Below are 24,444 nucleotides of genomic sequence, written 5' to 3' on the forward strand. Positions count from 1 at the left end.
TCCTTGGTATTTTGGAGAATTCCTTTCCACACTGAGCCTAGAGAACAATAAGCAACTGTCATTTTTATTCCGTGTTTGGTGTTGGTGAATTTCACTACTTTTCATATAGGTATCTTGCTCTTTTTTAATATTTATAATTGGAAGATAAATATAAAGTGATAGTGAAGTTAGATTTGACAATGACTTGAAATAAGCTTTACAACATACATTATTTCGAACTCCCATCATGCATCTCATGATTTTCTTCTGATCAATGAATACTTTATCAATATGTGTTGAATTACCCCAGAAGATCAAGCCATATGTGAGTGCCGACGACACTAGACCATGATATACCATTCTGAGAACCTATGTAGATACATTGTCGTTCAGTTGTCTGATGAGAAAATTGATACTACTCAATTTCCCTACCAGATTTTCGATATAAGTTCTCCATGTCAGTTTTTCATGAATTGTTACACCCAGAAATTTTATGTTTGATACTTGCTCAATTGATTTATGATTCATTTTAACAAGAGGGCTTGGGTCACAGCAAATATTTTTTGTCGAAAAACCATGAAGTATGTTTTGGACGCATTTAAAATCAATCCATTATTCAGGTATCATTGAAAGAATTCCTCAGCGCATCCATTACTCAAATGAGTGCTTTTGTTCATATTATCTTGTGATTATCATATGATTTGTATTGTTGGCATGAATTATAATTTTTTGCGGGGAACCACATTATAAAATCATGTCATTAATAAATACAATAAAAAGCAGTGGACCAAGTATTAAGCCTTGTGGTACACCCATAGAAACATTGGTTGACTTTGATTTGAACGAATTCATCATGACAATCTGACTTCTATTTTGTAAATAGGAAGAAACCCAACTACGATCTCCAATACGATTTAAATTTTGTAATAAAATCTCATGATTTACAGTATCGAATGCTCTACTGAGATAAAATAAAGTGCAATAGAACATTTCCTAGTATTCAAGGTAGAATAAATCATATTACATAATTCGTTCATAGCTGATTCTGTAGATTTTCCAGCCTGAAATCCATGTTGATATCCTTTCAATAATATATTATTTTCCAGTTTCACCTTAGATATATATTTTGAAGCGCTAATTAAACTATACTCTTCTAGAATTATGAAGCTCATTCCAAATTTGTATTCGCAATTCCTTTCATTCAGCAGTTTTGACTAACCGTGTAAGTACATAAATATCACCCCTGCAACTGACGCAAACGTTAACGTTCGTTGGAAATGGTCATTGACGCTGACAAACTGTTCACGGAGGATTAGCCATCAAGTTGCAGGATAGATTCTACGATGTTTTTGCGAGTCCTTTTCAATTTGTTTGTTCTAGATACACATGACAGTAACGAATCGTTCAACCCAGCAGGAATAGTCTGATCTTCCCCATTTATAATGAATAAATAGAAGCGCCGAAGTCTTGACAGTCGAGTAATAACCATTTCCTCCAAGATTATGTTTGCGCAAGAGAAAACTATCCAGTCGTTGAGGAGAAGTGATAATATATTACACTGTGTGCATAGTCTGGCAGTCTAAAACTGGGAAAAGTCATTCCTACACGTCAAAAAAGATGATGAGCAGATGTAAAATTGTAGAGATAACTATAACAAAATCAATCACTCCTAAACATATAACCCCTTCAATTCATATAACAAGTAGTCTCTCGAGAATTTTTGAATAGAGATACCTGGTAGTTTGGGATAAACAAATATTTTCTTCAGGTGTCAACATGATTTCCAGAAAGATTAGTCAACAATTACTGCAATTTATTATTTTTATGATGATCTGATGAATTATTCCGAAAAAGGTGATACACACATAGGTATTTTCTGTGACCTGAGTCGTACTTTCGTCTGCGTGGATCATAGATGACTCATTTGTCAATTATACAATTATGGAGTAAAACATTGGGAAACAGTCAGTATTGTATGGGTATGTACCAGATAATTCACCTACACTCTTATATTAACGTATAACCGAAGCTATTGGACCTAGAACCTTGAAATATGCAGGTAGGTTCTTTGTATAGCGTAGAGTTTCGTCAGTTTTGAAGTAAAAACCTGAAGTTTTGGGTAAAAAAAAATATTGTAACTATTTGTTTTAAATTATCTGTCACGGAACTTAATGTGACAAAGCAAGTTCTACGCGGGCAAATCCGCTGACAACAGCTAATAATTTATATTTTTACCTCAGAAATACAGTAACTGAAAAAATATGCCAACTGCACTAATTAATAAATAGCTTCGAAAATCTAATTATGTTACCTATAAAAAAACTCGCAAAACCAACACAACCGTTACCGACGTCTGTCCTCACGCGTCTCAGGCGTTCGGGTCGTGTTTTTAGCAATGGCGTTTCATTGCTTAGACCGGCCCTCTACCCACGCGCATCGTCCCTCGTCGTCTTACAGTAGACGCGACGCATAATGGCTCACTGCGTATTGTATTTATGGCTCAGTATTTTGCATATAGTGGCTACCACATAAGAGGTAGATATATGCTATCGCGGACTTTCATTCAGAACTATTCAAGATAAACAATCCTACGTTACATTATCTGACGTATAAGCTGTATTTATGTAGAGTTCCATCTGAATCTGTTCAGTCGTGAAAGGGTCACAAACATACATACATTTATCCATCCTCACAAACTTTCACATTCATATTAGTATAGATAGATGGATCAAGAAGAGTTTCTTCAGAATTATTTGAATTATTCATCGAGTGTCGTTGACAATTCGTTAGTCTCAGAAACCTGAAACATAATTACGTTCGTAATACAAAATCATCCAGCACCGAATCGTATATAGGAATGCCCCAAGATTTTGTTCTCGAGCCGGTGCTATTCACTTCATATATCAACAAATTTTCCATCGTTTTACCCAACATCGAATTGACAAGTATGCTGATCACCGCAGCAAGATGTTGTTCTCGATCCGGTGCTATTCATTCCATACAGTGACAAATTTTTTATTGTTTTACCTAATATTGAATTGACAGTTTACGCTAATGATGATACATCTGTGAAAAAAATCTGTTTTTCCGTTGACTACCTGTCGCCCACCTATGAACGAAATCTCTCAAAAGTCGAAACTTGTGCAAGCTGAGGACTAACTAGGTCTCACCTTCTAACGTGTGACTCCTAACAAGGGTTAGACGACAGGAAGTGAAAATTGATCGTCTGGCTTTGCAGTTTGAACCACCAGTTCGCACAGCGTTGATTGAATGAGTAAAGCAAACCACCCACGTCAACCCACTAAGCTATCGTCCCATTACTTTGAATAAATATAACAACAGCACACTTTTAGGTTCATCCATGAATTTGTCTATCCAGCTGGAAAGATCACTTCAATTCAGTCGTCGGTGAACTGTCTTCAATCCACTATATGTTCAAAGATCTTGAGTTGATTCTGAAAAGATCACAATTGATTGACTTGTATCACGCACATGTTGAAAGTCGACTAAGGTATGATGTGTGTCTTCATTCCATAAAAACATAATCTGATGTATTTGTTTTTTTTTTAATAAATTTATTTATTGTCGCATCTACTTCGAGGGTTATTAGCGACAATTCAAATTTCATAAAAGTATTGATTTCTTACAATAAATTTTCATATACGGTGCAGCAGCTTTATACGTCTCAGAAAGGCAATTATTAGTTTTCCATAGTTACAATTTTGTCCTAACGCTGCTTCAATTGAAGGGGGGATGTTGTACTCGACTCACTCGTTGTAGTAACATGCGCACTCAGATAAAATATGTTTGACACTTATGGCACAGTCACAAACTTCACATGTTGGTGGGTTATTACCGTTGAGGATATATTCATGAGTGAGGCGAGTATGCCCTAATCGAAGACGTGACAGGATAACTTGCAATTTTTTTGTTTTTGGAAGTGATTTTCAGGGTTAGACCACTGAATAGTATCAAACGAGCTATATTTCCAAATGGTTTTCGAATGCTCATGAACTCTAAAGAAATGAATCAATTATGCATTCATGCCACCCTTCAAAAATAAGAAATCCAACGTTACTAATATATGTCCACAGTATGGTAGATGTCCACAGGGAGGGGTCTTATCACCCCTTCTCTGGAATATAGTCCTGGATACCTTAATTAATCACCTTAACAAAAATGGATTCTACACAATTGCATACGCAGATGACATAGTTATCTTGCAGATCGGCAAATTTGTAAACACACTGTGCGATAGAGCGCAGGATGGGCTCAAATTAATAGAAACATGGTGTAAGGAACACTCACTGTCGATAAATCCCAAGAAGACAGAGATGGTCCTTTTCACCAGGAAAAGAAGTTTAACGGGTTTAAAACCTCCCGAAACCTTCAAAAGCAAACTAAACTTCTCTGAAGAGGTGAAATACCTTGGTACTATCCTCGACAAGAAGCTAACATGGAACTCTCAACTACAGAGTAGAGAAAAAAGAGCATACGTGGCTTATGAGCAATGTCGGAGGACAGTGGGACGCGCATGAGGTCTTTCACCCTGTGTAGTTGCCTGGACCTACACTGCAATAATAATACCTATTTCGGTCCCCATTGCATGGGGACCGAAAGTTCTACAAGCAACGGCCATTCAAAAATTATATCAAATACAGCGACTGGCTTGTTTAAACATCACAGGAGCCATGAGAACAACACCAACCGCGGCAATGGAATTAATCACGGGTCTGACCCCTCTGGATCTGTACGTTAAGGAGGTTGCGTTAATGGCCATGGTAGGATTGCGCACGGCTGGTGTAAATCTCGAAGTAGGAATGGGTCAATTGAGGCTGGGCCTATGGCGGGAAGCGCTTACTGCGCAACCTCTGCTGCAGGCAACAAGTGATGCAATTGAACCCAGGTTTGTGTTTAATAAACCCTACAAAATACAAATTAAGCAGAACACAGAGTCAGATGCTACAAATGCAATACGGATTTATACAGATGGCTCAAAAACCAAAGAAGGCTCAGGATGTGGAGTGTACTCCAGATCACTAAGCCTAAGGATTGAGTGGAGAATGGGAAGAAATACCAGCGTGGTCCAAACAGAACTGGCTGGTATCTCAATCGCCACAATAGAAATAACCAAGAAAATAATTTCTGGCAAAAACATAACAATCTGCACTGATAGCAGACAAGCACTTTTAGCCTTGAACAGACAGCGTGTTACTTCAGAGCTAGCACTAGAGTGCCACCAAGATTCAGCCAAAGCCTCGGTAGATAATAACATTATCCTGAGGTGGGTTGAAGGGCACGACAGGAGTAAAGCTAATCGCATTGCCGACTCTTCAGCCAAGGAAGCGGCTGGACTGAGAATTTTAGGACCCAGTGGCACCCACGGACTGATGACTTCGACAATTGCGGGACTAATCAAATGTTACACCCATGCTCAAACTTTAAAGAGATGGGATGGAATCAAAGGATGCAATCTTGCCAGGATCACTCTGGGCGAACCTGGGAAGCTGGCGCCGAGAAATATCTGGCGATGACCAGGAAAAATCTACGGCCACTGTCAGCTAAGGAAACACCTACATAATATGGGGCTAGTGGACACACCTCTATGCAGGATGTGTGAAGAGGAAGATGAGACTGTCAGGCATGTCCTGTGCGAGTGCCCGGAGTTATCGTCAATAAGAGAGTGTGTGTTCGGAGAGTCTTGGCCCACACCTGCCGATATAAAGGAGATATGTCCCAGCGACCTGTCTACCTTCCTGGAAAGGACATGATGGACGATGACCTAGGAGGACAACTCCTCGGAAGGATGTACAATGGGTCACATGTGGCCTAAGTGCGTGGGCTTACAATCACCCTCCCTACTTTACAGATACAGAGACTGGTATATTAGCCATATTGTCATCCAGTCAGCCAGCGCCCTCTGAAATGCATGCGATAATGTGCTCTTTCTAATGTCAATGGTTTCCACAAACTTCGTATTTTTGTTGAAATAATTTCAAAGTGAATGTTGAGCCGAGTTTTGTTAAAGCTGATTCCCGACAACTTACCAAGAGTCGATTTTGAAATGATCGATAAATTTTACTTGAAAAATTTGCAATATTTTTGTACCAAACTGAAGAATGAAAAATTGAAACGGTAAGTGGTATATTTAGTAGTTCTCTTTTATTTATATGACATTCATTTCAGACTTAGTTTTTTATCGAAGGATGGAAAGTTTTGATTTAATTTTTATTTTATCTCGGCCAAAGAGCAGTATGGTGACTGAAAAGAGAAGCAAAAATATGTACAGTGAAATGTAGAATTACTCTAGAACATTTCAATCCAAAAATGACCTGAAAACATATTTTTCGGAATATAAACTAATGACACAGAATATGCAGCAGAATTTGCACCCGCCGAGACCTATCTTTTACAAAAAACGTTCTTCAATTAGATAATTGTGACAGTTGTATTCACACCGAGTTGACAACAATAACAACAAAAATGGCTTCCGTCAAATTGGATCATCAGATCTGTGATTGGATGTTAAAAATCAATACACTTGGCAACTCCGCTCTAAACACGATCAATTTTATTGGTCAACAGACACGCGGCCAATTTAAATTCTTGCTTTTCGAATTATTATTTTTTCTGCAAATATAAAGAGATTTTGGGATCGATTAGGCTTGACAAGTATAATATACCCTTAACTCGATCAGTCTATAAGCAAACCAGTATGATTTTCCATAGCATGAAACAAGCCCATTAAATTTCAGCCATTGTAATCTGATTCAAATCGAAGGGGGTTATTAGTTTTTGAAGAAAACGTTTTTGGGCCTTCACATTTTCATCTTTATACGAAACAAATGTAGAAATAAAGCAATCGGATCCGGAATAAACTGTTCACAAGGATGCATAGAAGTAACTTTCAGATAAAAACGACAGGAAACTTTCTCTCGAAACAACTACTTTCAGATAAACATTGAATTACACGAAATAAAAACTACTTTCAGATCAAATACTTCAATATGAACATTGAACCAATCAAAAATCATTTTTTTCAATTCAGTTCGCTCTCCAAACATTTCTTAAGGAATTGAATCAGATATCATTGACAGGATATAGTACACAATACAGGGTGTTTGCTAACTACGGTACGAAATTTCAGAGGGTGACTCTTTATGTCGTTTTGAGAAAAAAGTTTTTATGAACGTATCCCCGGAGTTGCTTCCTTTCTGAGATACAGGGAATCGAAGTTCAAAATAACGATATTATAAAATGTCATAAATATCCTCACCCCGATTTAGTTAAAATTTGCTTCAGTTATTCGAAGTAATAAGGCGCTCATTGGGCCCTAAGTAGATTGAAGTCCAGTAGAGTCTCAGTGAGAACCGCTGCTTACAATAATTAATGTGAAAAGAAAGTACGCCACTGATTTGTTGTTGTGGTTTTTCATTTTTTCATCAATCAACTGAAAATACAACTTTTTCGCGGTTTATGTTCTAGCATCGTTTCTAAGAAAAAAATGCAAGGCACTTTGCATATCATAAACACCTGCTATGGAGACCAGCTGACAGTGACAGTGATAGTGAAAGTCAGAGTTATCAATTAGAAGTGATTCCATCATGAATAGTTTTACTACCGCTGATATGGCCGTTTTTTTTAACTTCAAGGCCCTGTATCTCAGAAACGAAGCAACTCCGGACATTTATTCATAGAAACTATTTTCTTTAAACGACCTAACGAATCACCCTCTGAAGTTTCTTGCCGTAGTTGGTGAACACCCTGTATAATATATGAAACAAATATAAAATTACACAACATGGAACACTGTTATCCTCAATAGCGGGTATCGATTCGTATTTTTGAGATTAAACTTGAAATAATTCACAATAAGTTATACCTTTTCTGAAATAATAGGGATATTCGAAAAAGCATTCAACGCTAGAATGATGCTGTACTTCAAAAAATATAGATTGATTTCCTACCAACAATATAGTTTTGGAAGAAGTTTCACAACAAAAGTTGCAATAGCTGTCCTGACAGGGGAAATAAACGATCATATTTATAAAAAACGACCTGTATTGTGTGTATTTTTGAACTTGGCGAAGGCATTTGATACTGTTGACCATGTCTAATTGTTGGAGGCACTGGAGAGTTCAGGAATACGAGGAAAACAAGTTGTTTAAATGAATAATACAATCAGCTCACAAAGGGAAATTATCTATGGTATATCACAGGAACTGTGATTGGAGCCATGCTCTTCTCAATATATATATATATATATTAACAGCCTACTAACTATGGAAATAGTTCAAATTACTGATGACACGGCCATACTTTATTCTGACGAAAATTTAAGTAGTTTGAAAACCAAAGTTGAAAATCAAATCGGAACATTGAAAGATTGGTTCGATCATTAGTCACTCACGATTAACTTTGAAAAAATCATGTTCCTGCCGTTCGCCAGCTACGAAAGTCATTTGCCAAATTATGATGAGCTAATAATGAATGATCATGAAGAAATATATGGAAAATTCACGAGCAGACCACATTGAATACCTCGAAGTTACAATAGATCCCCATCTCAGGTGGAACGAACATATTACACAGATCTCGAAATCGCTGAGATCATACTACATAAATTCAAATACTTGAGATCTATCCTCGATATCAATCACCTTAAAATAATATACTACGCTTTGGTACAATCTCAACAACAGTTTGTTATAGTAAGCTGGGGTGGTATTTTAGATATCCACGTTAAGAAAGCTGAAGTAGGTACTACAGAGAAAAATACTTAAAATCATGTACCACAAAAAAAATATTATTCTTCTGATAAAATCTTCATTGATTTGAAGCTACTCGATATCAGACAAATGAACAAGTACAACTTAATCTTGCATATCTACAAAAACAAAATGATACTTCGACCAATCAGACCCGATTATAATACCCGTACTATATCAAAGGGTGATGTACAAGTGAACGCAACAAAAAAATCCATTGGTCAACACTCGTACAAATACCATAGTGGGAGAAACTTCTTACCGGACATGTACAAGACCTACTTTTATGCAATAAATAATATTAACCTACTCAAAAACGTCTTTAAAAAGTATAAACTCAATACTAATAGGGACATCCTTGATAACATTCTTATAAAAAAATAAAAACGACTATAGTTATCCTAAGTTCAAAATCTGTTATACTTTCCTTTTATACCGTTGCACATTTGCACTTCTCACTCATATATACCTATCCAAGTACCTTAATTCAATATTATATTTATGTTCATAATTATCTAGTATATACTTCTGACTATTTTATATATACAGTTCGCTATATTACAAATAAGTTTATTGTTTATCAATTCAGCTTTTCGTAATAGGAGTCCCACGCACAACTTCGGTTTTAGTGGGTTTCTCTGTCTTTGTTTCTACTGCATTTCTCAATGTCACTGTTTCAAATTATTGTAATATTTCATGTATTTATTTATTATTTTTATTATATTATAGCTCCACATACATGTTTTAAACCGAGGAACATATTGATATCGTTAATCTCCTCAAAGTTCCATCCAAAATCCATCAATATACGTATACATTATCAAACGGAAGCTGTGTCGATGTTAATAGGTCATGCAATATTTCCTTACCCTCTTTATGCCCAAGACAAATTTATTCAACACAGAATCTCGGGGGCCAAATTGGGTTAGACCGCTGAGCATGAATTCAGACGATGATGAAATTAAAATTGTTCCCCTGCATCCCCAGCAGAGAATTATCAGGTTTGCTATTCTCTTAGATGGAAGAAAAATGTTTATTTCGGTTTGAAAAATAAACAGTAACTCATTCGAGTTTCCTCCAAAGTTTTTAATGCTATTTAGTATCAGGTTTTCACTTAATTGTCTGGTTATTGATCAGTAGTCAATAAATTCACGTAAAAGGGTGCTCTGATATGTATCCGACCTAACAAAGATACAATACTTTTTTTCAGATTTTGTTTTCATTTTCCAACATAGTCTCCTTTCAACTCTATACATTTCTTCCAGCGATGCTCCCATCTCTATAACCCATCCAAACAGTACTCGGCATTTTTCTCTGCAAAATAATTGTTCATTTGACGAAAATCTTTGTCCTACAAGCGCAATTTCCTGATGAGGAAACAAAAAGGTGTCGCTTGGAACTAGATCTGGTTAGTAAAGCGGGTGGTCAAGCAGTTCAAACCGTAATTCGTGGATTTTCACCATAACAATCGCTGAGGTGTGAGACAGTGCGTTGTCTTGGTGGAACAGGATTTTTTTCTGCAAATTTGGCTGTTTTTCTGATAGTTCTGCCTTCAGCTTGTCAAGTGATGATTGTTTTTTTTTAAATAATTGATTGAAATAACTCCATGATAGTCGCCATCACTTTCCCAGCCGACAAAACAGTTTTTGCTCCATTTCGATCCGGTTTCCCTTTTGCAGTCCACTGTTTGGACTGTATTTTGGTTTCGGACATATGATGGCACATCCAAGTTTCATCTACAGTAATTAATAGGCGCCAAAACTCGGGTTAATTGCAGTCAAACTGAGCCAACAGAAAATGCTCATTGGAACACGTTTCTGGTCTAACGTGAGCAAACGCGGCACTAAACGGGCGGAAATGTTTCTCATGCCTAAATATTGATTTGATATCTGACAAACACGTTCTTTTGACATGACATGCTATCTCTCTCACTTTGATTCAGCGGTCGTCTAGCACCATTTGGTTAACGATTTTCTTGTCGGTTGTTCTGGACGTTCATCGTCTTCTAATTTCCTAAACATAAATTCAGCTGTCCAAAATTTCAGAGGATCAAACTCATCTTTGATTTGCGTAAGCATATTGCCTTTAAAAAATAAGTATTCAATGACAACTCGATACTATATTTTCATAGTGAATTTCAGGTTTCGAAAAGGATTGATTTCTGAAACGTCAACCACTTAAGAAAGCTGATTATCAATAATCAGTTTTTTCCATTTGATTTTTTCAATTTGTAGGCAGAATTCATGAATATGACAAGTTACTGAATAATTTGACTTTTTAGTACTTTATATTCCGCAGTAACTTTTCAGGATGAACTTTTCAGTTTGCCTTCTACTATACTTCAGCATATTTTTTATCGATTTATCTTTAATTTTTTCAGATTGGGGAAGGTTATAAACCCAAAAAACAGTATAATATATATAGTCCTATTTTGTTATTCAAAATTCTTTAAAACTAATTGGCAAATTCACATTTTCAATACAAGACAGCGAAATGACTTACATGTGTCATTTTTGTAGACTAATCATTCATATAGGTCACCCATTGTGACTGGGCAAAGGTTATTCGATAAACTCCCAGCCAAAATTGAAACGTGTGAAATATTAAGAGCATTCAAACAATGTCTTAGAAAGTACCTGTTAAAAGGTGGATTTTACTCCTAGGAAAGGTGATTCAGTTCTATTTTCCAGTTAAATAGCTATTGTTTTCTGACAAATTCTATATATATTCCTGCATATCACTAAGACAATTATTACCACTATAATTATATCAATTCAAGTTAAATGGCAAAAATGTTGTTCAGTAACATTTACAAGGTTTACGGAATAGAATCATGAAAATATTCCGGAGAGGTGCAAACGATATGCTCAAGTACAGTTGAAAACACCTCTTCTTTGCCTCTCATGTCAACCTATGATTTTGTAGGTATGTGTGGCAGATACCCAACAAAAACAACAATTAACCCAGCTTATGTACCTGAGCAACGCCTTCCATGTGAAGGATTCGTCGCAAGTAACTTCCTATTTTGACGGGATAACCACAGAGTACTAGTTCCTCGTCAGTACCGGTAGGATCATTTCAGACGGACTGAACTGTATGAATATCCCGAACAAACACAATCAATTCCAACTAGTCTCTATCTGCAGTTGATTCAGTAGGATGTGGCGCAGTAGTGCAGACAAAGTCTAGAAAATACTCCACAAACATATACTTCGGGATAGGAGTCAGAATGATGAAGATTTTCCGAAGGAGTGCATGGGATGTGCTCAATTGAATGTGGAAACCCTTTCCTGTCATACAATACTGTAGTACATTTTTTGATCTATCACATAGGGTTCAGGCAGCGTTTGCAAAAATAGTGTTCACGACATCAAATTAGGAACTTCTGAAATTATCAGTGTTTCTCTACTATAGTATGCATGTCATATACATATAAACCTCTGAATCACTCTACCTTTTGAAATAAACCGAAATGAATATGTTGCGTAGTTTTAAAGATCTGAGCATACTAAGGGACAGACAGCGGGAAGCGACTTTGTTTTATACTATGTTAAAATCTATTCCAGTTGTCGAGCTAAGGACTAACGAGGTCTTACCTTTCAACGTGTGGTTGTGTGTAACCTAACCTACACAGTCCGGTAGGTTAATAACCTACCGGACTGTGTAGGTTAGGTTAACTAAGTAACTAATAACTAATTATTGAAATGTTTCGATTCAGTGCAACAATTAATTCTAATTCATATTCTAGTAGCCTCTACTAATCCACCACGTATTTCGATAAATGTGTCGTAGCGCTTACGAATGTTTCTGATTACGTTCCTTAGTTCTTGAGGGCTAATATCTGCACATACCTGTCGAATTCTTGCACAAAGTTCAATTCTATCTCTTGAGCGGTTTTTGTAAACCTTTTGTGTGAGAAGTCTCCAGAGGAAAAAGTCTGGAGATCTGGGTGGCCACCCTATAAGCGGACTACCACGGCCTATCCATCGGTTTGGAAAATGTTCGTTAAGCCATTGCCTCACAGCTCTGGCATAATGAACTGAACACCCATCTAACTGGACAATTAAATTTGATCGTTCATTGATTGGCAGCTCGTGAATAGCATCCCAAATATCTGTGTTTAAAAATTCTGGAAACCTCTGCGCATTAATGTTTTCCTCAAAAAGAAAGGACCAATAATTCGTTCGTTCAGTATCCCACATCAGACGTTGATTTTTTGGGAATACTGGCTTTTACAGTTCATTAACCAGTTAGGATTATCCGCTGCCCAATAGCGTCAATTCTGTGATGACACTACTCCATTTGTAGTGAAAGTGGCTTTGTCGGAATGTAAAATATTTTTCAGGAAATTTTTATTGTTAAAATATTCCCCTTGGGCCCATAAACAATATTCCAGGCGTCTTGCTTCGTCGCCTTCTTGAAGTGTGTGTGAAAATTTTGGCTTGAAAGGTTAATTATTCTTCGCCTTGAGACATCTCCGAATAGTTTCTCGTAGAATATTCAAATCTAAAGTGGCATTCCTTATACTGGCATTAGGATTATTTCCGAAATAATCTAAAATGATTTGATCATTCTCGTCATTCCTGTTTCTTCTTTGTACTTACTTTTTAACATCATTTTTGATACCGCACCAGTTTCATTGAATATTTTATTTATTTATTTACCGTACCGCAGCCAATACGAGGACGATCTGGATGTCTCATTAAATACTCTACAAACCTCTCTAGCACTTCTAACGTCATCTCCCGAAAGGCGTACAATTTCAATTTTCTCTCTTACGCTCAATCTTGCAGCCATGACACAAAATAATTCGAAGTACTGTAAGGTGAATATTGTAGACAATAGTACACTTAAATCTTTCACAAGTGTCAAACTGTAATATCATTTCTATGGCAACTAAGATTTAAATTGAAATATTAGACATCTCCGAATAGTTTCTCGTAGAATATTCAAATCTAAAGTGGCATTCCTTATACTGGCATTAGGATTATTTCCGAAATAATCTAAAATGATTTGATCATTCTCGTCATTCCTGTTTCGTCTTTGTACAGGATTACTTTTTAACATCATTTTTGATACCGCACCAGTTTCATTGAATATTTTATTTATTTATTTACCGTACCGCAGCCAATACGAGGACGATCTGGATGTCTCATTAAATACTCTACAAACCTCTCTAGCACTTCTAACGTCATCTCCCGAAAGGCGTACAATTTCAATTTTCTCTCTTACGCTCAATCTTGCAGCCATGACACAAAATAATTCGAAGTACTGTAAGGTGAATATTGTAGACAATAGTACACTTAAATCTTTCACAAGTGTCAAACTGTAATATCATTTCCATGGCAACTAAGATTTAAATTGAAATATTAGGTCTTAGTTTTAGTTAATTTGCGTGAAAACTTGAATGTAATTCCGTTATTTTCATTAAAAATATTTACGCTATTTGTTTTTTTTTATCTGGCGGCACTTTTTCGTTGAAATCATGAAAATAATATTCTCATGACTATATCTGTTGATATAGGGTGTTTTTTGTGACTGTGCTGTGCGAGTTTTCGAATTTTTGAGTTGTCATAACTTTATAAATAATGAATATTTTTTTATGAAATTGTGGTCACACCTGTTTAGAGGCACTCTGAATCCAGTGGCGTAGTGATTTTTTCAATAAAAAAATCGCTAATAAAAAATCCCGATTTTCGACTAAGAGAAAATATCGTAGTATGCCCTGAAACTTTAATAAACATTTCAAATTCTGTCCCAAGGTAGACCTTTTAGTACTTGACATTTAAAAAAATATATTGATGTCGGTTTACAACTTCAAATTTTAGGGGGGTGTTTCCATTAAAAATGGTTCACACTGTGTGTGGGTACATTTCTTTTTATCACATCACTGATTTTTTGATAGAATATTTCAACTACTGTATCCACATTTTTCTCCATGAAATTTATTCATAATATTCAGATTATAAATCAGAACCGTGAGAGTGAAATGGAATTGACAGTTCAGGTCATGAAAATGTAAAGATGGAGAAATCTTGAATGCTAAAAATATGTAAAAATGAAAATGCAGAAAATGTAGAAATGGCAAATATGAAAATGAAGATTATTAGTTATTGAAATATGGGTATTGATTATTTTCTGACGTAACATTGGTTATGTCAGGTTCCTATTACAAGTACTTGACCTTATCAGTGTATATTCAAGTACTTGTCTTGACTTGATGTTTTAGTTGCTTGAAAATGGTTTGATAAACCGAAACCGGTCAGAGCAAATAATTGATTCAGTAGAAATTAAACAAAATTTATTTTCCTTATTCCATATCCATAATACTCCATATCATTCCTAAACTAGTAGCCTTTTATTCGCCATGGATATCTATAAGTGAAAAATTAATAATTTTCGTGAAAAATTTAACATATCTGATGATTCCAGATACATATGAGTATTTGGTTGTTTGTGTCAATTGAAGTTGAAACCGAAAGTAATCTTCATGGGTCGTAAATGTTAATTTGAAAAACTTCTGTCTGATGAACAATGACTAAAAAACCTTTCCAAATGAGAAACAACATTTGAAATACCGAAATCAAGGGTATAATTTCAATAAACACCGATCATACCTCGTTTTCTTTTCCCGTATCATCGCGAGATCTTCGCTTCGAGAACCATTTTCTCTATCAGAAGAAAAAAGTCGCATTATATAGAAAGTTATACCATGGCTTCTCCAACTGATATAATATCGTCGAGATTAAAGCCATTTCCAACTTCTATGAGACCCAATTCCTGAAATGAATTCTGATTACTTGCAACTATACGCTCTCTTGGCAAACACTCCATTCGAGAGCAGCGGAATTGGGGAATGCTGGAGTAGATTCTCGGCGGATTAAAGGGTCAGTGACCCCATTTTTTCCCTGAAATGCACAACACAATAATCCTGGAGAAAATGCAAAGTACGCAACAATGTGTTGGTGGGAATGTAACAGGAGCGAATGAAAATGAGGAAGACCACGTTTTTGATGGGGTAATGGGAAAATGGAAATAATTGAGATAATGAGCCGAGATTTTAGAACAAAGGAGAAGTCCAGATGATCTTTTCTGGTGGTGTATACAAAAAAAATATTTATCACAAAATAATTATACAATAAGTTTCAAGATTCTTGTTCTTGAAGCTTGGCCAACAATGAATTCTTTTTCCGTGCAACACGGTTTTTGCGTTCAGCCAAAGTAAGCTTTTTGCGGTTCCACCTCCTTCTTGCTGCTGGAGGTGCTTTCTCTTCCTTCTTTACAGGCTCAGGATCTGCACGAATTGCTGCATGAGCATTCTTATATAGTCTCAATCTGGTCAGCATTAATGCCCAATTTAATATACTGACTGAATTGTCTTTTGAAAGCCTCTGGATCTTCTTCTTGAAATGATCTCATATAGTCAGCTACATGGATTCCAAAAATATGATTACGATGTACCTCATCATTACAAGAAACAGGTTTTGTTGAATGGGGAATGTTGAGACCACCATCTACTGCACCCTGTGCTGGTACGTTGAACTCCAACATCAAAGTAGCATCTGAAAGCTCCTGAGCCATGTTCAACACACTCAACATTGTTGTACTATCAAACGATATTTGGGGGTGTTGTACTTATTCGTGTCTTGGACAATGAGACGTTTACGAGCATAATAATCAGTATTTCCCTGGGGAAGCCTTTTGAACTATACTTGATAACGCTTGAAGTTCTGTATAGTCTTCTCAATTTTAACGAAAGTCATGCTGTATTACTAAAATGTAATGAAACAGGAACAACTTACAAAAATGGTGGACTCATCAGGACCACATCTGGGAGTTGGTTCAGTGACCAAACTTTCTCGATTATGATGTGAATAGAGAATTCAGGCAAACCTTGCCGGGAAGACGATGAGTACTTAGAAAGTGAAGACGTTAATATAGTAGATTCAACACAGTTACGTGTGAAAATATTATGTGGACCATACTTGAATGCTAACATGTGAATACTTCCCACGATGCTAAGTTGAGAAAATATTGTACAATTTTTTGTTTTGCAACCCACTTCTGAGATGTTGACTCTACTAGCAAATAGTTCAGAAAGCTCATTGAAATCATCCAGAGAGGATCCTAAGGGATTTTTGTTGTTTTCACTCTTTGGGATATCGATATAGTTTTGTGATATTACTGTATTCATTGAGCAGAGAAAGCAGATTTTCTGGGAATGGCACCAACCACTATTCCCACACTAGAATCTACAATGCCAGAAATTAGAGGAGAGTGTGTATGAAAGAGCCAGGCTTTGAAAGAGCCGATGTGATTTCCTACCACTTACCAAAATCCTATCATAATTTAATTTTAATGTTTGTATAGCAATAGTGAATAGCTCTCATCCACAAAAATTTGACGGTTCTGCGAAAAAGAATGGCGTCAGTACACCACATCAAAGATTTTGGGACCAAAAAGTATGTTTGTTTGCGTTGACCTAATTTGTTTCAGAAAGAAAAGTGCAGCATGAGTTGATAAAATTGATATGATATATTGTTACGCATATATTTAGTATTATTTTACGATAACATTGATATCATAATGTTTACGGGAAATAGCTGTATTTTGAAGTTACAACTTGAATGACAAAATGTTTTGAAAGAGCCACTTGTGGAGGCTTTGAAAGAGCCGGCTCTTTCTTGACACAAAAACTGGCTTTCAATACATTACAAACTACCAAATGGCGCAGTTTGTTAGAAAAATTCCATTCAGCAGCTTTCAGCCTACAAAATGTCACTCAAGAATTCATCAAAACTGGCATATATCCTTTAAATTCTGACATATTCTCTAACGATGCGTTTCTTGCATCATATGTGACCGACAGATCTTGTCCAGCTTCAGAAAAAAATAAAACGAGGAAAACGAAGAAGAAAAATAAACCTAGAAAAGTTGGTGCAAAGAAAATGTCAATGGAACAAAATATGAAAAATAAAGTTCCAAAGCACATGAAGAGTCCAGTGATTACTGCGCCAACATATCTTTGCACGGTGATTCCTCATTAACAAGCTCAGATAATGGAATTGAAAAACTAGATTACTTCATAGCAAGATAAAAATTATTTTCACATATAGTCAGTGGGCATACTTGAAGACTGGCTATAAATCAAATTATCTAAGAACAATTCGTTCAGGCCAGTCTCATCTCCCTACACAATAGGTTAATGGACTGACACCTATCAGAAAACAACTACTCCCCTGGCTAATACCACGAAGGGAGATGAGACTGGCCTGAACGAATTGTTCTTAGATAATTTGATTTATAGCCAGTCTGCAAGTATGCCCACTGACTATATGTGAAAGTTTCCTTTCCTTATACGAGGAATTGGGCAAATTTCGGATATGCAGTAGGCTACCTCGTTCACAGGCAGATGGGGCGACGACAAACCGGTTGTTTGTTGTATGCTTCAGCTTAGTTCGAGGAATGATACTCTGACGGAATTCGATTTTCAATCATCGTAAATCATCGACTTTATGTTGATGATATACACTACCTTGCACTGACGAGTGGCCAAACAGCTCGAAACCGGTCTGCAAGTGTGTTACAATAATTGAAAATCTATTGCGTCAGTTGTATCGTCAACAGCATATGCAGGAATAACTTCTGTGAAGAATCCTGCACTGACACCTGTCGGATATAATCCAACGCCCTTCGTGGTATTAGCCAGGGGAGTAATTGTTTTCTGATAGGTGTCAGTCCATTAACCTACTGTGTAGGAAGATGAGACTGGCCTGAACGAATTGTTCTTGGATAATTTGATAAAAATTATTGTACAGTGTATAATGGAGATTATTCTAAGAGCAAAGTCAAATGGTACCAGTGCAAGATTTGTGATGATTGGACAATGAGTCTTGTGGAATTGAAGGTATTACAAATTTCTTTTGCCAAAAATGTTTCTAGTTAATCATTTCATGAGGAGAATGATTAAATGATGTAATTACTAGGATGCTGTGTACGAAACAGTTATTTCCAACTGAAGGACGAATCCTTTACACAAGATGAGGGACTGCCAATGGATCGCCACTTTCACCAGTCATAGCCAACATATATATGGAGTGGTTTGAAACTCTGGCCATTGAAGAAGCCCATAAGAAACCTCGAGTCTGGTTGAGATATGTTGACGACACCTTCATAATATGGAACCATGGGAATACTGAACTAGACGCCTTCCTGAAACACATCAACAGCGTGAGACCCTCCATCACTTCCAAAATGGAGAAGGAAATCCACACTGAATTGCTATTGCCGTTTTGGTGAAGAGGACCGACACTAAGTGGGAAACATCTATATACAGAAAACCCACTCTTACGCGACAGTATCTGAACCACGAATCCAACCACCATCAATCGACTAAAAGAGGAATCATCAAAACTCTATTATTCCGTGCTTTTGGGCTCTGTAATACGAAGGAAGGTCTCGAGAAAGAAATAGACATCATCAAAAATGATCTTCACCGGAATGGCTACTCCAAAGCGATGTTAGAATATACTTTGGCTAAAAGACAGCAGAAGCCCCGCAAGGAAGAGAATCCGTCACAACTAGTGCTTGCACCAGGAATAGGTGAAACATCAGAGGATTATCGGAGAGGATAATAAGAATTAGTTCCAAGTACAACATCAGAACCTGCTTCAGATTCGGTAACACTATCCGTAGCAGCCTCACGAAAACCAGGCCACCAAACGCGGACTGCGATTCCAAGAATTGCATTTACCGGATACCCTGTGAGTGCGGAAAATCCTATATTGATGAAACTAAGAGGCCATTGAATGTTCGCATTGCCGAGCACAAGAAACACACACAGCGAGAGGAAACTAGCAAATCAGAAATAGCAGACCATGTTTGGACCCATCAACACGACATCGAGTGGTCTCAAGCTGAGATCTTGCACAAAGAGAAACATTAGTTTAGGAGAAAATTCAAGGAAGCCGCATACATGTTATCCAACGACGTATTCAGCCAAGCCAGCGTAGAAATACGCAACATATGGAAACCCATCATCAAGCGAAAAATGGGCAACTCCCGCCAAACGGTCATCTCTCACGGAACCAGTGAAGCGGAAAATGGAAAGCGGGTATAAGTGAAAGTACTCGAACGACCTATAAATAGTCATTTCTCGGAGGAATCAGTCCAGTCATCACCCGAAGACGATTGTAATAATAACAATCGAAACGTCGTGAACTAACGTGACTTGGAGTCTCTCCACTTTTTGTTTTTATTTTCTTTTTTCATTTCTTTATTTTTATTTATTCAATTGTTCTATTTTCACTTGTATTTTATTTCACTATTATTTCATATCAGGTTTATTTTGCTTAATATAATTGTTATTTCCATCCATTCATACTCAATTCTTCTTTTTTAGTTGTTTAAGGGATTTCAAATAATTTTATACAGGGTGTCCCTGGACTTCCTCTTTTCCTCTCGGGAATGTATAGATGGGGTCAAAATATCACCAGTACTTCATATAACTTTTATTCCTAAAATCCTTCGTTACCAAGTAACGGGCCCTCGAAGTTACAAAATGAAAAATGTTTTTCTTTGATAACTTTTCATGTGAATATTCAAAATTATCCAAATTTTGGTAATTGACTAAACAAATGAATTCCTTCGATGAGCTTTCATGCAGGAGTCAGTTGTTTTGCTACAAAGTCAGGAACGGACTACCCCCGATGGTCCACACCCCAAAACTTTGAAATGACAGATAGTTTTCAATATTTTTCAACAAATTAAGGTTACTTGGACAATTTTATGAATAAAAGTACTCGTGTGGAAAGTCGATCGGAGCAACGAGTCTTGATAAAAATGTAGTTTCACTCGACGACATCAAACCCGCTCGTCCACCATTATTTGAAATGAATAATTATCAAAGCACACGTATTATGTACATACAAAATATGGAATGGATTCGATATTTCATAGTAGAGTAGCTTGTTAGTTTAAAAACACCACGAATCTACAGAACTTGATATTTCTTTTGAAAAAATATCTGCTATCACAATTGTGACTTAAACTTCCATATAGGTACTGTACTTTTTGTTTACGACTTCATTTTAGCATACTTTGTATTATTCCTGTTATAAATGTTGTTGAATTAACGTTATCATTATTATTTCTGCTTTGATAATTATTCATTTCAAATAATGGTGGACGAGCGGGTTTGATGTCGTCGAGTAGAACTACATTTTTATCAAGACTCGTTGCTCCGATCGACTTTCCACACGAGTACTTTTATTCATAAAATTGTCCAAGTAACCTTATTTTGTTGAAAAATATTGAAAAATATCTGTCATTTCAAAGTTTTGGGGTGTGGACCATCGGGGGTAGTCCGTTCCTGATTTTGTAGCAAAACAACTGACTCCTGCATGAAAACTCATCGACGGAATTCATTTGTTTAGTCAATTACCAAAATTTGGATGATTTTGAATATTCACTTGAAAAGTTATCAAAGAAAAACATTTTTCATTTTGTAACTTCGAGGGCCCGTAACTTGGTTACGAAGACTTTTAGGAAAAAAAGTTATATGAAGTACTGGTGATATTTTGACCCCATCTATACATTCCCGAGAGGAAAAGAGGAAGTCCAGGGACACTCTGTATAGTAGACAATGGAAGTCCAAACTAGTGAAATTCGGCATATTTTAGTCAGGTAAATGCGCAACTTTGCGCCAATTTAACCATCTTCGTATCTCTCATAATTTCCGAGATCCCAATGGTTAGGATCGAATTTGAAACACCCTGTATGTGATGGAATCGGGCGATACTTGATGAGAATCTATAACGTATTCAGAAAAAAGTTACTTGTGAGATTTTCACTTAACAGTGTTCCAAAAACGCAACACGTAGGGTGTCTTCACGTATTAGTAAGGACACGCCTGAAGAAGGTAATGTATAGCAAAACACGTGTTACGTTTATGTGAAACTGTTCAATGAAAATCTCACATGAATGAATTGATAGCATGAACATTTGTTCGAGGGGAGTGTACTAACATGAAAAAACGTCAATTGAATGTATGTAGCCCGTGAAATTTGAACCTTCACCTAGTTTTTTGAATAGTCCACGTCTTTCCCCATACTGCTGAAAAAAATTTCATATTATCTTTCATTGCTCAACGTTCATTCTCATAATTCAATTATGATTATTCATTTCTGTTTCATCTGATGTTTCATCTTTATGTTATCGAAATAATTTTAAAAAACCGTTCAAGTGCCTATTTCGAAAAATTCAATCTTCTCCACAAACACCAATTTGGTTTTCGTGCAGGTAGATCAACAGTGAACGCTGTCTGTCAAATTGTCGCCGCGATTATAAAAGGATTTGAAAAAGGAAACATACTGTCTTAATTTTGTGTGACCTCCTGAAAGCTTTCGATTGTGTCCCTCATGACCTCCTCTTCGAAAAACTGGAATTTTATGGGATAAGAGGTCCTGCACTTTCTTTAATTCGTTCATATTTGACCGGTAGAAAACGATATGTATCTTCAAAGAGCGGCAAATCGAACATACAGGAAAATCCACTTGGTGTCCCACAAGTATCTGTTTTGGGACCACTCTTATTCGTCATATATATCAATTACCGTTCCTTTTACACGTACCCTCATGATATGGTATCATATGCGGATGATGCTACCTATTTCTCATCCCAAAAAATATTGATAGTCTCCATACCACTATCAACCAAATTGAAGACAAAGCTGAGATATGGTACAATTATAATAAGCTCAAACTAAACAGACTGAAAACTCAAACCATTATCGTCTTCAGTCAAAATAATATACGAACTGGAAGTTCTGTAAATCTTTCGGGAATCCAACTGGACGACTCGTTAAATTGGTCCACTCATAACGAGAATATATGTAAAAAGATATCGTCCCATATATTCCTTCTGAGGTAGTTGAAACGGATTTGTAATGAAGATGTTCTACTTAACATCTACTATTCTCTGATTCATAGTAGAATTTTTTACGGCATTATTTTATGGGGTAATTCCAGTTCAGCAATACATGTTTTTCGTTTACAAAAAAAAAGCATTGAGAATCATTGCAAATGCTCCAGCATTCGACCACTGCCAATCGTTGTTCATGAAATATAATATCATGCCTTTGCCATCTTTATATATATTTCATTGTTTATTGGAGATATATAAAATCGAATGAGCTATCGCTCATATTTTTAGGACCTTTATCTCTATTTTTCATGTTTTTGAACTTCTTGATTAGACTATATCTAATACTAAAATTATTATTACCGGTTGATGTGTCCGTGGAATGTCAGACATATTTTTCATTTTGATTATCAGGAGATAATGTCTAGTAAATACATCTTCAATGAAGTGATTATCCCTGAGTTGGCGACATGAATGAAATGCCTATGGGTGAATTAGACTCTGTGTATTTGATATTTGAAGTATTCAATGTTTCTGTAGAAATAGCTATTCCAAAAGTTCTCTTCATTTCGAGCGTTCCAATATTTATATCAGGGTAGTTGTTTCGAGAGGACTTTATTTTGAAAGTATTAAAAATAAAATGCATTGATCCTTTCAACTATCGACGAGTTAATGTTTGCTACAAATTCAAATGTCCTAGAAAAACAATGTGAAGTTTAGTTAACGAACAAAACCACAAGACAAAATAAAATAATGCAAAATTATTACTATAATGATCAACACAGAAGATTCAAATTCATTAATAGTATGAAAGCATTCTTTAACTAGGAGTACCTTAAGTTCACACTTGAAAATACCAGAGGATCTTGAGTTTTTTATTTCATGTGGTTAGACTGTTGGAAAAATTGCAGTTTGCATTGAAAAGAGACTTTTTGAAATGCCTCATTCAGAATGTTTTTCAATTATTACGATTCAAAGGAGAATGTGGAACTCTTCCAAAGAAAGTAAGAAAGCAATCGTTTCCGAAATAAACTATAGACAAAGCTTTGTAGTTCATGCCGAAAAGTAACTTTCAAAAGTTATTCGAAAACACTATTTCTGACAGTCAGCAGGTCTTCTCAACATCAGTACACAGGGAAATAACATGGCAACTGCAGTTTTTTTTAATTGAAAAATTATTGTTTGATTATCACTGTGTAGTCACTCCCAGACATTTATTAAACTTAAAGGATGCATTTCAGTGTATGGTTTCCATTTCAGTATTCATTTTAGTATTTGTTTCTCATTTAATTCATTTTTGAAATTACTCAACCTTGAAAAAATATAAATTTCGAGAAAAAAAAGGGTTAAGATGAGAATAATAACATTGAGAAATAGAGATGAGCGCCATATGATACGGAGTTGATTTTCCCAGGAAAAAACAACAAAAGTCAAAAAGCCATAATAGAATGTAGTAAATCATAATCGTTCTAGTTGAATGAGAATCTACTATCTCCGAACATTTTGTTAAGCACGAAAGCGGGAACCGCAAATCATTATTATCTCGTGGAAGTGCGAAAAAAACAAACGAAATAATGATTTATTTCTACGCATGTTCTCGACTGAAAATGAACACAAATAAAATATTTCGCTGTAAGCTTTCTAGGGAACTTTACTCTAGACCATTACTCGGCTGAAAGTAACGTTGCAAATAACATTATCTCCTCAAGATGCTTGAATAATATGCTCAACGTTCTTGTAAGTGGGGTAAGAAGGATATTATTCTCTCGAAAAATAG

At 36.1% G+C, this 24,444-nt stretch overlaps 1 protein-coding gene and 1 pseudogene across 1 annotated transcript in view; one reads left to right on the forward strand and one right to left on the reverse strand.

The window, feature by feature from the left end:
- LOC111513470 (probable G-protein coupled receptor B0563.6) overlaps window positions 1–24,444 on the forward strand; it is a 310,115-nt gene that overhangs the window by 194,943 nt on the left and 90,728 nt on the right. The window lies entirely within an intron of this gene.
- LOC111508821 (large ribosomal subunit protein uL18-like) lies at window positions 15,893–16,510 on the reverse strand (annotated as a pseudogene).

The sequence above is a fragment of the Leptinotarsa decemlineata genome, unplaced genomic scaffold (assembly GCF_025532065.1).
Source record: "Leptinotarsa decemlineata unplaced genomic scaffold, Ldec_3_MD MMD2_P_RNA_scaffold_2, whole genome shotgun sequence".
NCBI classification, from domain to species: domain Eukaryota; kingdom Metazoa; phylum Arthropoda; class Insecta; order Coleoptera; family Chrysomelidae; genus Leptinotarsa; species Leptinotarsa decemlineata.